Below are 16,124 nucleotides of genomic sequence, written 5' to 3'. Positions count from 1 at the left end.
CGTGCGCGGGAGCGCGGGGCGGGCGCGCGCGCGGCGAAGTTCCGTGCGGGACGCGGCGCCGCTCGCTCGGTCCTGCGGGGCTCCCGCGCCCCCGCGCCGCCACCGCCACCGCCACCGCCGCGCCTCCGCCCGCCGCAGGTGAGCACACGGGGCCCTGTGCCGCGCCGGGCCGGGCAGGGCAGGGTCGGGTCGGGGGTGTGCCCGCCCGCCGCGGGCCCCGGAGCCGCGCGGCCCCTCCGGGCAGCCCCGGCCCGGCCGCGGGACCGAGCGAGGGGCGGCGGGGGGACCGAGCGGCTGCCCGGGGGCCGTGCGGGAGCCGGGGGTTCCGGGCCGCGGGGCCGCACGTGCCCGGGCGGGAGCGGGAAGCGGCCGGGAACGTCCCGGCACCGGGCGGGTCAGCCCCGCAGCCGCCGGACGGGCCGAGCGGCGGCCTTGCGACTTGAGAAAAGTTGCGACTGTGCTACGAACTCGAGTGTTTGCGCGCTTTCGTTTCGCTCGGAGGGTTTGGGGTTTTTTTTCCATTTTGGCAGCTGTGCTCCGAGCACACGCCTCCCGGAGGAGCCGTTCCCGGCCCCGCGCCCCTCCGAGCGCCGCTGCCCCCCAGAGCCCGGGATGTGCTCGTTTGTCTGCCCGGTGGGGCTCCGGGAACTCCCGGGGCTGGCGGAGAGAACCCGCGGCTCTCCAGGAGGCCCCGAGCCCCTGCCCGGCTGCTCCGCGCTGGGGTCTCCGGAGAGCATTGCTGGCGATCCCCTGGTCCCGTGTGCTGCCGGGGTGACTCTGCCGCGCTCTGCCCAGAGCTCGGAGCTCCGCGGTAACCCAGTGCCGGAGGATTACACAGGGCTTTGGGGAGAGCACATGGCAGAGCTCAACTAGGAAATACCATCTTTTCCCCCCCAACGTGTTCCTCCCTCCGAAGTGTGATTTATGCTTGTTTAGAATAACGGTGGATTTCTGAGCCCATCTGTTTGTCTGCCTGTTCGCACACATGGAATATCTCTGCCTATGGTGATTGCCCATGGCATTATTGCAGGAGAAGTATTTTGATAGGAAATATTGTAGCAATTAGAAGTCCAGTGATAAAAGTTCCTGACATATTGTAACTTTCTTGCTGTCAGTTCTGTGTCTCCCTGAAAAGTTAATTTTTTTTGTGAATCACCGTAAGCAACCGTTTAACTTCTCCAGCATTTCTACAGCTTTTTACATTTGGTACATCTCTTGACATTGCGTCAAACTCTTTCCACTGTAATTTTTTTCTGTAGACGTTCTTTGTGACAGTCATATTCTGTTAAGCAACAACAGAAAAAAAGAAGGAACTGCTTTTAGATAAGACTGTTGCTGCCTGTTTCCTCTGGCTCTGAGTCTTAGAGACTTAAAAAAAATGGGAACTGTGAGGAACTTTTATTATGATGGAAAAAGAGCATCTTCTGTGGGAAGTGAGATTTCTAGATGGAGTGTGAGTGACTGCTGTCACCTGAAAGGAATTGTCAGAGCAGAACCAACCTTTTGCTTTCTTAACACCTGTGATACATAAGATGTTTCTGCTCATTTCATTTTTCCCTCCTTCCTCTGGAATTCTCTTTCTTGACAAATAGGTATTTTATGAGAGAGGATGGACGCATAATTGGAATGTGAGTTTTAATATACCTTTTCAAATTCTTCACAGTTCATTTTCTTGGGAGAAAACCACGTGAAGATTAATAACTTGGACTCCAAGCCCATACTGGGAAACAGGGTTTTTTTGCAGTACTTGTCCTCTGTGATCCTGCCTGAAAAGTTTTGTGTCAGTCTATAACACTGAAATGTATATTGAAAATATTGAGCCTACACTGGCTTTTTCTCATTTCTTGTGGTTATTGAGGCTGTACTGGAGAAAATCATGAGAGTTTCTTCTCCTGCAGCATGCTTTTGGGCTTTGCCCACACCTACCTGTTGGTCTGAAGGCCTCCTACAGTGGCTTTTTAAAAGAGTTTTTTTGCGTACTGAATGAGCTGTTGTTTATTCGGAGTAAAATGAGTATTTTTGTTTGAATGGGGGTAGAAGCCAGAAATACCCATGGGGGTTTTTCTCCTGCTCTGCCTCTGCTCTCTGAGCTGTAAAATGGGGATGGTTACCAGCAATTCCCCCTCCTGAACACCTGCAGCTTTCTATATGTGTAAAGGACTAATTAGGGGATGTATTTTAGCATCTTTTCCTCCTTTATGTGGTGTGAAATATATTTAACCTCAAGGCTATGAAAAATGTATAACAACCACCAACCCGGCAGTACAGGCCAAGCCCTGTGGCTGCAGCAGCCAACAGCTGGGGCAGGTGGGAGAAATCAAATGTATTCAGTCTGAATTTAAAGCAAGAAAATGTACTATGGCTGGAGGAGCAGAGGAGGTGCTTAATTTAAGATTTCATAATGAAATTACCAAAGTAGAAATCCGGGGCTTGTAGGACTTTTGCTCTGTCCTAAATGAAAGCCTAGCTGGGTCCTTAGGGAAAATGAATTCAATAGCCCAACTTGTGCGTTAATTTTTGTCATTCCAACTTGCTTTTCTTAGAGGTTCTTGTTGCAAAAGAACTTCATGGTGATCTCCAGCAAATGAGAACCATAAGTACGTGGAACCTCTTATTAAAAGTTGGGCTCATCTTCACCACTGAACCAACCTGTTTCTAATTGCAACTTCCACGGTTTTGCTGCAGCTCAACACTTGTATAGACAGAGTGGTCATGATGCTGTGAATGTTGGAGCACTGAATTATGATTAAGGAAGTTGTGAATGGCCATTCTGCCTGTGACACAGTCCTGCATTTGTCTTGTAAACTCACTTAACCAGTCTGTTTTGCCTTTTATGGGCAGATGGTGACTAATCCAATGTACACCTCTCCAGGTGCTTAACTGGGTTGTTTGTAGGAAATTATGTGATATGTGTCGTTATATCCAGTATAAATGCAAGATGCAAGGAGAAAACCTTGTAATATTGAAAGCAAAAAATAAATAGTCATGCAGCTGAAATGTAGTTTATGATGGCCTTGATACCACTTGTCACTGAAGATGCTGAAAATGTTCCAGGCCAGGCACAGTGGCAGAGGAGGCTCACACGTGTCTGTGCCATGCTCCCTGGACTGGACAGAGTGGCCTTTCCCAGTACAAAGTCATGTAGAAGTTAAAGTTTGTCTAAAATGGGCAAAGTGAACACTCTCCCGTTAAAGGCAGAGGCCTAGCAAATAGTTCTTTGTTACTAAACACTGTTAAACTGTGTTTATTGTACTCACCCTTCCTTTGTAAAGCTCTCAGTACGTCCACATGCCAGGACTCAGCAAGTGCCTTTCCACCGGCAGGTCAGGGAGTGCTCTGGGAGATAAGAGCAGTTATCTAAAGCTGATGGTAACAGTCAGGGAGATTCCTTGTGTCAGCACCAGGCAGTCCTGGGGTGGCTGAGCTCACATCACACAGCTTGCTGCTACCAAACTGGAAGGTTCCCTTGTGTTCCCTGCTCACCCAGGCTGCATTCCCAATCCTGGGGCTGGCTCAGCTCAGAGTGAATTGCTGTAAAACCAAGGAACCAAAAAGAGTTTGATTAAGTGAGGGAGTTGAACCGATTGACTTTGTGGCTGCTGGAAGGACAGGTGGTGCTTTCCCAAGCTGTGTCCTTGCCTTTTCCCAGAGTGGCACTGAGGGATCCAAGCCTGCTGCAGTGCAGGCAATGGGATGTGTGTCCTGGGAACAGGCTGGACCCTGGGTCTCTTCCACTTGTGAATTCCATGTTTCACTGTAGAGCTCTGTCTCTAAAGTTAAACGGAGGAAAAAATAGTATCTAGGACATGGAAAAAGAGTTCAAAGTGTTCAAACTGAAAGGTGATGTTGGCCCAGTCAGTATTTTTCTTTTTGAAGGAAAAAACCCAGAAGCCAAAACATTTGCCTGCAAAATCTAGATTTAGGTCTGATTTAAAAGTCATAGTGCTTTTTTGGAATTGCTGCAGTGTGTCTAAATTACATAGAAAATTAAGCTGCATGAAATACTTCAAAAAGTGTTTCTCACAGGTTTGGGGGTGTGAGGAGGTGTGTGTTTCTAAAGCCAGGCTGGGAGTTGCTGTCTTTAGCTGCCTGAAATGTAGGACAGGGGGAATCTGAGGTTCTGAGTGTGTGACCGAGTGGCAGTTCTAGAGCCTGTAGGTGAACTTGTGTTTAAAAACAGAAAAGCACAACGAGTTATTTTTAATAGTGATTCAAATGCAAAAGCCTGTGAAGCTGTCAGATCTTTTTACAGGTAGATAAGTATTTTTCTATCTTGGCTTATATTTTATATGCACCTTGGATTGGATCAAGATTACTTCAAGTTCTAACCTGTGCTAAGTATTTAAACATCTGGACTCACTGTAAATGCTGTGTCTGTCCAGACATGAGAAGTCTCTTGGATTGTTTTTTAACATTTTAAAGTATTTCAGAACAAAGCTGTATTTTTATTCTGTTAAAACAGTGTATACAGCTTCCAGTGACTTTTCTTATCACATGGCATAATGCAATAAATTACAAATAATTTTATGCTGTCAGTACAATTAAAGAAATTAAATTTCTAAACTGTTTACTTCAGCTTGGTGCTACTTTAAGTGTCTGCTATCAGAGATTCCAGGCAGTGAACAGCTGTCTGTCGCAGATGGGAGAGGAAAAAAACCCTTAGCTTCTTCCTTCTAAAAAGGTTTCCATATAAACCCTGTAGTAATGTAATACAACCTTTTAGTCAAATTTGAGTTTCCTGTTACACGTTTAAGTGAACCGACAGCAGACTCGTATCTATTTGAAACCAAGTGGTGTAAGTTAATGCGACTCTGGGAATTTCATACTCCAAAGCATTCTTGAAACCTCACAGATGCTTGTTGAGCAGTCAGATGTATTATTTATTGCATCTTAAAAAAAATAAAAAAGGCCTTGCAGGTAGTTCATGACTTCTGTGGTTTGCTGTGTTTTGCTAAGATCGGGTGGTATTGTCTGTCCTGTGCTTGTACTGTGTTTTACCCGAGAAAACCAGGTGGTTTAGGAACTATCAGCAAATACATATTTTTAGTAGAGTCCAGGTGTAACAAGGTCTGAAAAAGAATAGGTTTAAGGTTGAGTGTTTTGTGCTAAGATTTCAAGATGGCAGAAATGGAGGTTTTGTACAGAGCTGCATGAAGTTTGGGATTATAAATTGGATGTGCTGGTTTATTGTTCTGTGAGCTAGTTCACCAATGCAATTATAAACTTATTAAAATAGTTATGACATGTCAGATCCCAAAGTGCAGAAGGTAGTAAGATCATTCTTTTTAAATGACAAAGTTGCTGCTGTTGGCATCCAGCTATCTCCTTTATGGAGATTTCCTTGCTATCTTTGTTTTTTTTTAACCCCTCCGGACTATTTACAGGCATTTTACAGTTCATAGGCACTTCTTAATGTTTTTGTGCTTATTTTTTTTGAGTAACTTTGGCCTCCAGTTCTGGACTCCAACCTTTGAATTGTGCTTCACATGATGAATCAAGCCCATCCCCTGCCCTTGGACAGACCTTGGGTACCAGTCTGGACAGATGAATGCATTTGTTTTTTAGGAAGTCAATTAATTTTGTTATTTTATTAAAGTATTGACTGGTTTGAGTTGTAGTTTGAAGAAGTTCTCTCTGTGAAGCTGTTGAGCTTTCCCTGTTGGCTGATGCAGTGGTTTCTTCTCAGCTCACCAGGGCTTTATGTGGCTGTACCTCTGGGTGGGTTTATCTCAATCTAAGGTGTAACAGGCATTTTTCTGAATTCAGCAGGTGGATGGATTGTTTGCATAACATCAGTTGGAAATGGTATTGAAGTGTTGTTTCCCCAAGTGTGGAGATGCTGCTGGTGCTGTTTCAGAAACCCCTGTTGGAAGTGAGCCCTCTCAGCGGTGCTGCCAGTCGCAGGAGTGTGGGAGTGTGTGAACTCAAACCTCTCCCAAACCAGCCGAGCTGGAGGAGCCATGGGTGATAAACCTGAGCGTGGCAGTGCTGGAGAAAAGGGCAGAGATTCCCCTCTGGGCAGGGCAATAACATTTTGCACTGCACAGCTCTTTCCAAAACAAGTGGTTGGCAGAGTGTCCTCACCAGCCGGGGCAGCACTGCCAGCAGACCTGAGGGACCTTCCTGAGGAGGTTGCAGTGTCTCATTTCAGCATCCTCCCACCGTTCAAGCCAAACACCCTTGGGTGTTTGATGTGGTGGGACTCCCCGGGACTGGATGTGCTGTCCCTTCGGGGAGGCTGTCGCCATCCTGCTCCTTCACGTGCTGTCTCCACATGAATCACGGTCTCCTCACCATGTGTGTGGTATTGCAGGGACCAAAAACTGCACTGATAAGGGCTCTGACCCCGTCCCAGCCCAGCCTGCTGACGGAGCAGGTGTTGCTCCACGCCCTGGGGAGGATTTGCAAGTCTTTCATTTTGCAGAGCTCAGTGACATATCTGTTCTCCGGTTACTTTTGTCGTTGGGTCTTTGGGAAGCCCACTTGCTATGAGGCAGGAAGTATCCACCAGGCTCATGGTGTGCATGGAGTGGAGCTTGAAGTGCATGCAGACAGGAAAAGCAGTGCTGGGTAGTTGGGATTGCTCCTTGCAGGGCTGGGCTGCTGGGGGTGGCACCCAGTGTTTCAGCCCTGCTTGGTGGTGCTCACTTCCTGCTGTCTCCTGCCTCAAGTAATGCAGGCTAATGTAAGTTCCAATTTTCTTCTTTTCTTGGAGCCAACTGTCTGTCCCCTTTGAATTGGGAGAGTAACGTTTTTCTTAGTGATGTTTAAACCGTGGAGTTGGAGAGGAAAATCGCTGCAGATGGTGCAATAATCGGGGAATGCTGACCTACAGGATAGATGACAGCTTCAAAGTACACTCAATACAATCCTTTCAGGAATTTCAGTTGAAGTGTCTTGTCCTGTTCTTGACCCTGTGGACACTTGTTGCTGCCATCCTGAAAAGGTGTGGGTTTTCTCCTTGTTGGAACATTTTGTTTCCTGCATAGGAGCACTCTGAATCTGTGTCATTACAGTGAGGAGATAGGGAGAAAATCTGTAGGCATTTTAAAGCTTCTTTCCCCCAAGAATAGGGACTCAGGGTAGCATAGATATCAAACATGAACACAAGAAGTCCTTCTTCTTTCATTCACAGAGGTTCTGCTTCATTCTTTGTGCTGCTGGTGTTTCATTAGCTCTTCTGTCAGAGTTGTTAAAAAATGAGAGTCTCAAAAATGTTAAACTGGAACAAAAATCCCCAAGCAGCCTTTCAAAGGTTTTAAAAATACATGAATGTATTTCAAGGAAGCAAATGGGTGTCTGTGTGCCACCCTTTAATCAGCTGGGAAACCTAAGTAGTGACTCTCAGCTGTCACTGTATTAAGAACCAGTGCTGCCTTATGTGGAGTCTGTATATACTGAACTCAGGGCCGTGGAGTAAATATTCTTGCTGTGTGTTCATAATCATTCTACTTAGAGTAAGCGCTTCTTGGGTGGGTATTACAAATCTGTTAATCTTTATGGTATTTATAGGGTAATTTTTAACTCTCTTGAGCTCTTTACTTCCTTGTGGGTCAATTACTCAATTTATAACATTATGTCAGATGTAAGAACTTTACCATCCAAGAGTAAACAGTGTTGGGGATGGTTCCCTACCTGTGTTTGCTCTTAGTTCTTTGTATATTAAGGTATGCAATAACTCACTCCGTGACCGACTTACTGGGATTTCTTTTAGTCCCTCTGGTTTGCACTTTGAAGTATCTGTAATGTCTTATTTTAGCTTTTCTGCTTCATCACCAGTGCAGGAAGAGGGACTGTTCTGCTTTTGCACTTGCTTTGCCACATGTCTTCCAACCTCCCTGGTCAGGGATGGCTGCACCTGGATTTTGCTGGACTTGAAAAATTTCTGTTGAGTAGTAGTGTGTTATTCACAGGTATTAATAAGGTATCAACATTGAGGAGGCTGGGAAAGAAATGCAGGCTGGGCAGGATAGAAGACTTTTGTTTCCATCAGTAAGCTCGTGATTTTTAATAATCTGATACTACCGAGTTTATGCTCCAACACTGAAGCTTATTAGAGCAATAGAAAATTGTTACAGAGGGCAGAATACAGTGTGAAATGTGATTTGTCTCTTATACAGAGCTAGCACATTTAGTTATAATTTTCTTGAAAGGTTAATTCCCAGCTTCTCTTCAGAACATTCTGTGCAGGCCTTTCTGTAGGAAAAAAAAATTGGACCCAATTTAAATAGACAACTCTTGTGAATCCTGAAAGAATTTGGGCATTTAGCCCAGGAAAGGGAGAGTTCTCTGCAAGAACTTCATTAACCCTGTCTGTCATCAAAATAAGTAATAAAAGTAGCTCTGCAGACATTATAAAGAACAGATCTTCTTTGTTTTACCCTGTGGCCTTGGTCTGCAAGGTACTGGTGAAGGAATCTTGTTCTTTAAGGACAGCTGTGCCCATGTGGGAAGGGAATGGAGATGTGCTGTGCATGGGGATACAGAAGTGGGGATATGAACTAAAGAGCTGCATTAGTTTTTGGAAAACTTGTGCCATTGGTTCCAGATACTCAGGAATGTGCAGGGAAGTGGACTTTTATTTAGTAGCAATATTGATAATACAGTCTTACTTGGTGTATTTTGGGGCAGAAAACATACTAACAATATTTCTGCCATAGCTATTTTTGTAAGTAGAAAAATGTTAAATATTTTTACGTAGAGAAGAGTTTCTGCTTCTGTTTGGCTTGTTGCTTGCAGGATCCAGATGCTGTGAAAGCTCTTCCTGTGATGCCAACATCTGGCTGCCTGCATGTTTTGGGTAGAGTTTTATGAGGCAGCTTTGAAGTTGCCTTTGGATTTGAATCACATGAATCTTTGGATTGGCTGGGCTGCACAATTCTCAGCATCATTTCCTTTTCCTTCTGATTATGGGAAGTGTAAATACTTCAAGCTGTTGTTCTGATGTTTTGAAGTTGGGGGAACATATATCTGTATTTTCCTCTGTTTCTTTTCCCTGGATTTGAGACATAATTTGAGTCTTTAATAGCCAACAGCATAGCTGTAGAGAGAAGCTGCATGAGCAGGGTTGGTTACAGCAGGTTTTGTGCATTTTAAGCCCATCTGACACAGGCTCTTGTACTTTGATCTACCTTTCTTAAACATTTCAGAAATTACAGCAATATTACAGAAGTATTTTTGTGAGGTTTGCTTAATGCTTCTCGAGTGCTTGGAAGTGTTCTAATTAAAATGTATTTATAAGTGCTAAGTGGTGGTGTTTCCAATCACTATGTACATAAAGATTTCTGTAAAACTTTAAGATTCAAGGTTGTATGTTTGTTAAACTTTCTGAGGACGGGCTGGGCTAAATAGATCCCACATTCAGGGTTTGGGGCTGTAGCAGCAGAGCTGATTCAAATTTTTTTTTGTACTTTGGATCTTGCTGCTGGTTTTGTTATACTGCCTTAGGATCTGGTCTATCCACTTGTGCTCCTGTGTGGGATGGGTGGTTACTAAAGGTGTCTGATAGGAGTGAGCTGTGGAAATAGCTTGGATTCTTAGTTCTGGTAGAAACTTATTTTAGGGGTTGGTTTAAACTGAGGAGTTCCGCCATAGCCTTGGAACAATCCATCTGCCCAAGTGCTTGAGTTTTGGCTCTTCATTTTGCCAAGGGTTCTTCAGGTGTTGCTGGAGAGTGGAGCTGTGTTTCACCTGTCACTGTCACCTGGCTGGGGGTGCAGTGAGGTTGTTCCCTCCTGTGCCAGGAGGCAGCCTGGAACGGGGGTGGCAGTGCTGGTACAGATCGTGTGTGTTCCGTGGCTCCATGGGATGGGACTTATTTCAGTTAGCATTTAATGATGTGAAAATGTCTGGCAGTTTCTGTGAACATTTATGTTATGAATATATTTCCAGCCTATATTTAATCTTTCCTTCATCAGAAGTGAATGAATTCCAAGAAGGATAACAGAAGTGTTCTTGAATAATTTGGCTTCATGTTTGAAAGCTTTATTGCATTATAAATTAAAAGGTGAGCGTGTCGTTGCATGCTTGGTAAGCAATACAGTGAAATTCCAGGTAGATTTGGTATGTGTTTATATTTGACGTGTTTTGTTAGCAGCTGTGCTGGCCTGAGAGATCTGTCTCTAATGGTCCAAAGGTGATAAAAATGAATACAGTGAATTTTCTGGAGGGCTCAAAATTGCAACTGCGAGAATATAAATTAAGGTTGGCTTCTTACTTCATCTGAAACACACATGAGTGAAAACTAGTTGTGGAAGGATGCAATGGGCTGTTGCTGTAGCATGGTCACAATCACCTCTCTTCAAAGGAAGTATTGTCCCTTTAAATGCTGCTGACTGCTATCCATCCTCAGTTTTGGATGAGAATATGTATTTGATGTTTACATCCTGCACAAACACCACACATAAATATTTACATGTGCTGTTGCACTAGGAAATTCAGTGCAGTGAAAGAAGAGGTAGGGGTAGTCCAGTTATGCTGGTGAAAAGGAACATTTACCTTAAAATATAAATCACCAAGTTCTCTTGGCACTGATCCTGGAGCTATTTAGTAGGAGCCCTGTGAAACCATCCCTTGGAATGGATGGATCTGCAGAGCATCTGAAATGGATCCAGAAGAGTTATACAATTATGCCATTTGGTTTAGGACGAAGTTCTAGGGAGCTGGTGCTACATCACAGAAAAACACCAACCAAACAAAACCCAACCCTTAACTCAGTTACAACTTTAAAATTAGAAATAAACTACCTGCCTACCTGCTGAGAGTTGGGCACTTGAAATGTTCTCTCAAAAGTGTTTTACAAGCTCAAGTAGCATCCTCAGACACAGCGATACAGTTGAGCATACTGTGCCAGACCTTGCTATTTTCAAGCCCTTATATTAGATTTTTCCCCAAACTAGAAGACAGAGTATTTGAAATTATAATTGTGCTTGCTTAGAATGGGAATATGGACCTGAGCTGGGTGTGGGGAGCGATTTGAAACAGAGTGGGATGTTTCATACAGTTAATTATTGGCAGGAAGCATTTGTTTTATTGACATCCACGAAGAGATGACTCTGAATAGCTTTAAATAGTTGACTTAATGTCATTTTGCTTCTAGGTATGGAACAGTGAATTATGGTGTCTGTCACAGCATTTGTTTAATGAATATCAGTTGTTGACATGGTATGAAAAAGCTCCAGGGCTTTTCAGCCATTTCTCTGAAACATTCTCAGTCAGTGGATTTGGGGTCTTTCAGAAGCCCATCGCTTACTGGCTGTTGAAAATCTGGTTTGCACAAAGTCTTAACAGAAACCCATCTGCACTGCTCTCTGCAATGTGAGGTGTGACTAAACCGCCGTTCTTCTCTTCAGTGGTCAATTTGTTACAAAGACCCTCATCCTTTTGAAGGGATTATAAATTGCAGGTAACTCACATTGTAACATTTGTGTGTGTGAATCTGTACACACAGTTTCATCTTGATGCTAAGCTTAAAATTTGGAAACTGTTTCCTGGTGATTTACTGGACTCTGTTTAGCAGTTTTTGCTTGAGTTCCCTCAGTGCAGCCGGAGCTGTTGGTGAGAGGAGCCCCAGTCCTTCTCTGGGTTATATGGCCATGCCATGACCACCACCCTCCCCAGACAGCTCTTGCTGGGCAATTTTCTACTGAATCACATTCCTTAACTGTGCTCTTGCAGCATTCTCTCCTGTCTCAAGCATTTCAGTGCTGTTCCTCGTGTTGCTTCCTTTAACATTCATATTCATATTTTTTTCAGTGTTGGCAGGTGTGTATTTCACATTAACATGAGGGGTTTTTTGGATGTTAGGCTGCTATTTGCTTATGGTAATTTCCAGTCATCATAAGGTGACTGTTGAGAGAAATGAGCAGAGAGGGAAAAAATTGTCAGGCATTTACAGTAAATACTCTCTGCTTTTGGAAACGCTGTCAGAAGTTTAATTGTTAGGTTCAAGTAAGTTTGTCATGTGCCAGACAGAATCAGTCTGCTGTAATGAACGGGTTACGCACTTCACCAGCAAAAAGGGAGAGTGAGAAACCAAGGGATGCTCAGGATTTCCTGTCACCTTGCACTGCAGAAGGAACAGGGTAGGCTTTTTAACCTAGCCTGTAATTAGGTTTTGCATGGAAGCATATATTACTGTGCTTGCTTTGCCAAAGCTCTTCAGTATGATGGATGAGATTTAAAGGTTGATCTGACTAAATTGCAATGAGAATACTAACGACAAAGATATTTCTGTTGTGAACTGTTCCTACCAGACATCATAGCTGTGACAGAAATGGTGTAAGGTAATGGACAATAAAAGTCACTGGAAAATAATACTCTCCTAGGATTGGGCTGCCTTCCCCAGAGCACATACCCCGAACCACAGCGATAATGTAATCATAAGCCCAGATCATCATTTAAATATATAGGTAATCTCATAGAGTATCCTGGCAGATTTATTTTATGAGCAAGGAAGAGGAAGAATGTTATTGGGCAGCAGAGAGGAAGAAAGTGGTGCTGCTGTGGTTGTGTTTATTCTGTCAAACAGTTTGCATTGCTCCAGTCTTTGGGGAGCCTGCAGTGAGCAGCACAGTGGCTCCGGGAGGAGGAGCAGCCTGGCTCCCAGGGCAGAGCATCCCTGCGGATCTCACAGCCGGCTGGGAGCCTGCTGGGTGTGCTCTGCTGCATTTCAGTCCCTGACAGCTCCCCAACAGTCAGTTACACGTGTGTGTGTGTATATGTATGTATGTGAGTGTGGTGGGCAGCAGCAGGGCCGAGCACAGGGCACACGGAGCAGCTGGTGTGTCTTGCAGGAAGGTGAAAAGTGCTGGTACAGAAAACGGTTGTAACACTGAGCACAAGCTGCTGCTTTGCTGCCTGCTCGGGAGGTGCATGGTCCTGTCATGTTGATTATACATCTGGGAGCAAATAATTTGGCCTGCAGTTGAGTTGGAGGCATCCCGAGACACATGGTGATACCCGATCAGACTGGTCACAGCTGCTTCAGCGAGGAGCACCCGGGGCACCAGGGCGGCTGGCACTGAATGCCAGGATGCTGATGAGGCTCTGCTCCTTAATGAGCAGCTCGTAACTAATGATCATGGCCTTTGCTACCAAGTGCCCTGGGCTGTTCTGCCCTGAGAATCCCACCTGTCAGGTACCTGCAAGGTACCATGGGTTCCAGTGGGTTTTGTGTTTTGCTCTGCTGATGAGAGATGGGGTGTAAGGACACTCAGGTACCCAGAGAGGAACTGCAGCTGGGGATGTGGCAGGCGAACTGACTGTACAAGAGGGCTTTTGTTTTCCCTGGCTTTGGAAAAACTCCAGGTTACCTGTGAGTGCTGCTGCATGTAGTAATACCTGTACAGCAGAAAGCTTTGGGAGAAGGAGCTGCTCATCCCACGTGGGTTGTGGTCATATTTCCTATTATGTTAATGATGATCCTGTTCTTTTATTCACTTTCTGGAAATGTATGTGATGCTTCATGCAATTTAAAGATGTTTTGATTTACAGTCATAGTCAAGACTCAGTGTGAAAATGTGTCAAGACTCAGTGTGAAAATTGATACTGCAAAACTTTGTTGGAAATTTGGAAGCAGGAATAAAAGAGCCTGTCACTTGAGAAGGAAAAGTGCAGAGCTAAGGCAATGTACAGTAAAAATGTGCCTATCTAAAGAGTGTACCTGGTACCTTTTCTGACGTAGTGAAGTGCCTTTGTGTTGTTGGCTGCTAGCTGCAGATCCTCTGTGCAGCCCCTGCCTGGGGATTCCCCTGCACTCCTCTGCAGTGCCAAGAGCCCGGAATAGCCAGCTGACAGCCCGGGGCAGGACACACTGTCCCGAGGTGTCAGCGAGCTCAGCACTGTCATGTGAGCTCTGCTGGATCTCTTTTCAAAGCTGCTATTTTGTTCTTACTCCTTCCTCTGCTTCCAGCTGTAGCACTTCCAGCAAGCAGTGCCCGAGTGCAGATCCTGCCCATCCCTGCCCATGGCATATGGGCTCTCCTGGGCTGTGAACTGCCTGCCCCAATGGTCCCTCACAGCCAGGAATTGCTCCTTGAGTTTCCTCATGACAGCCAGAGAGTGACAGTTCCCTCAGGAATGCGCAGACTTGGGAATGGTCAGATCAGTCAGGCTCCCATGTTCAGAAGTAAATCCCTTCCCTTTTTTTGAGCTTTAGTCCTTTTGAAGGCAGGACACAGTGGATGCACCGTCTGATCAGCGTTAGGCTGCAGACACTCCATGTGGCAGTGCCTGGACATGCCTGGAATGGGGGATGTTTGGGTTCCTGTGGAGCTCAGGGCTGAGGAGCCAGGTGTTGGTAGCAGGGTTTGCTCTGTGTGCCTGGACTTGGAAGAGATAGAACACGTGGCTCTCCCTTCAAGTAAACAGCCCTTTTCCAAATCTTGAATAATAAAATAATTAAGATAGTTCCAGCAGTATAATATAAGGTAGAAATTTCATAGGATGCTTTAATGTTGATATTAAGAAACATAGTTTTGCCTAAATATTTTCATCTGGTTACTAATAAACCTACAGATGCTTGACACTGAAAGAATCTTTACATCAAACTTCTTTGTACTAACAGTGATTCTCCTTCTCCCACTGGAGTTTCGTGGTACTGACTTTGAAAAACTGGTTTTATTGAGAGAAACCCATGTGTTCACCTTTTTAATGTAACTGCAGCTCTTTTGTCTAGTGAGTGTTTGTTAGAGTGCAAGGTAATTTGCTTGAGACACCAGAAGAGCCTCTCTCTGCTTTTCCCCATGTTGTGATAGCTGGTGCTGGGAATGATCTACCAGAGCTAAAGGCTTATTTCACAGACAACTGTTAAAAGAATTGAGCACTACTTGCTACAGAAATTCTTCTGCATCTTATTTTCTCCCCCACTCCCACAAATATTTGAAATACCTTTGTATTTTAAATTAAGACTCAGTCATTGCCCAAGTGCCAGGCATGCACTATTAATACACTAATGAGGTCAGGTTGTGTTCTTTCACTGAGTGAATACTTGCCAAAACTCTTGAAATAAGTTTCTGCAAATGCTTGTGTTGGCCACTAAATCTTCCCTTGTCACTGTTAGGCTTCAGTCAGTGCCAAGGACAGGAATGGTGCAGCTAGGACTGACAGAGGGTGTGGGTAAGGGATAACCAAAACCTGTGTATGGCCCTTTGTGGGGAAGGGACCTGAGTGTATTACTGTGGGTGTTCTGTAAATGCTGTGACTGTATTTGGGGCCTGGCTTTGCTCGGGGCCAGGGCTGGTGTGGAGCAGAGTGCTGGGATCCACTCCTGGTTCCCTGAGGAGCTGATAGAATTGCCAGAGTTTGTCCCTGAGTCAGGCTTGAACATAAATAGTTCAAGTATGGGTTTTGTTTCCTAGAAAGGCTGGAAAATCCGAGTGTGTTCAGTCTGCTTGGCCTCTGCAGGCAGAGGATGTTCTGAGAGCTGCTCAGCCCAAAGCCCACAGCTGCCCCGTTGCTGTTGGCCACCGTGTTCCTGAAATGTGTGCACAGCCCTGTGCCAGAGGAGAATTAGTTAATCTGGGATCACAGTGTTGTTCCAGCACTGGAATGTCTCAGCTGTCTGATGGGCAGCTCTTTACAACTCCTGCATGTTCTGGTACCATTTCAGAAGGGGTGCACACTCTCATTTCTGATCGCTGTGTTGGACTGGCCTGAAACTGTAGCAAAGGGATTAATTAATAGAGTTTTCTCTTGTTTGTCTGTTGTTCCTACAACACTTCGATCATGTTGAATCCAATGTGGTTTCTAGCTCCTGCTTCCTGTGTCTTGCCAATCTGCATGAAAACTTGTAATTAGGGGAAAAAAGACTGTGGGTAAATTTTTGTTGTCTTTCACCAAGGAAGCAGCAACAGTCTGGAGGGACATCCATTTTTGTTTTACAAATGGAAATGTGCTGACCTTTCTGGATGTCCCCAAAGTACTGGGGACCATCAGTCCTTGGGGATGTGACAGTAGCTACTGTTACAGGTGACACAAGCAGGATCTTTAGTAGATAACAAACCACTGACCGAGTAAACCCATTTTCTGCCCCTTTGTTTATTGTGAAACAGTACCAGCAGTATTTGTGCTCCTGGTGGTTTTGTTTGGTAATGCCTGGAGGTGGGTGGCTCTGACCTGTGGCT

Source organism: Lichenostomus cassidix, chromosome 17 (assembly GCF_008360975.1).
Source record: "Lichenostomus cassidix isolate B80296 chromosome 17, HeHo_3.0, whole genome shotgun sequence".
Taxonomy (NCBI): domain Eukaryota; kingdom Metazoa; phylum Chordata; class Aves; order Passeriformes; family Meliphagidae; genus Lichenostomus; species Lichenostomus cassidix.
This window is presented reverse-complemented; position numbering follows the sequence as displayed.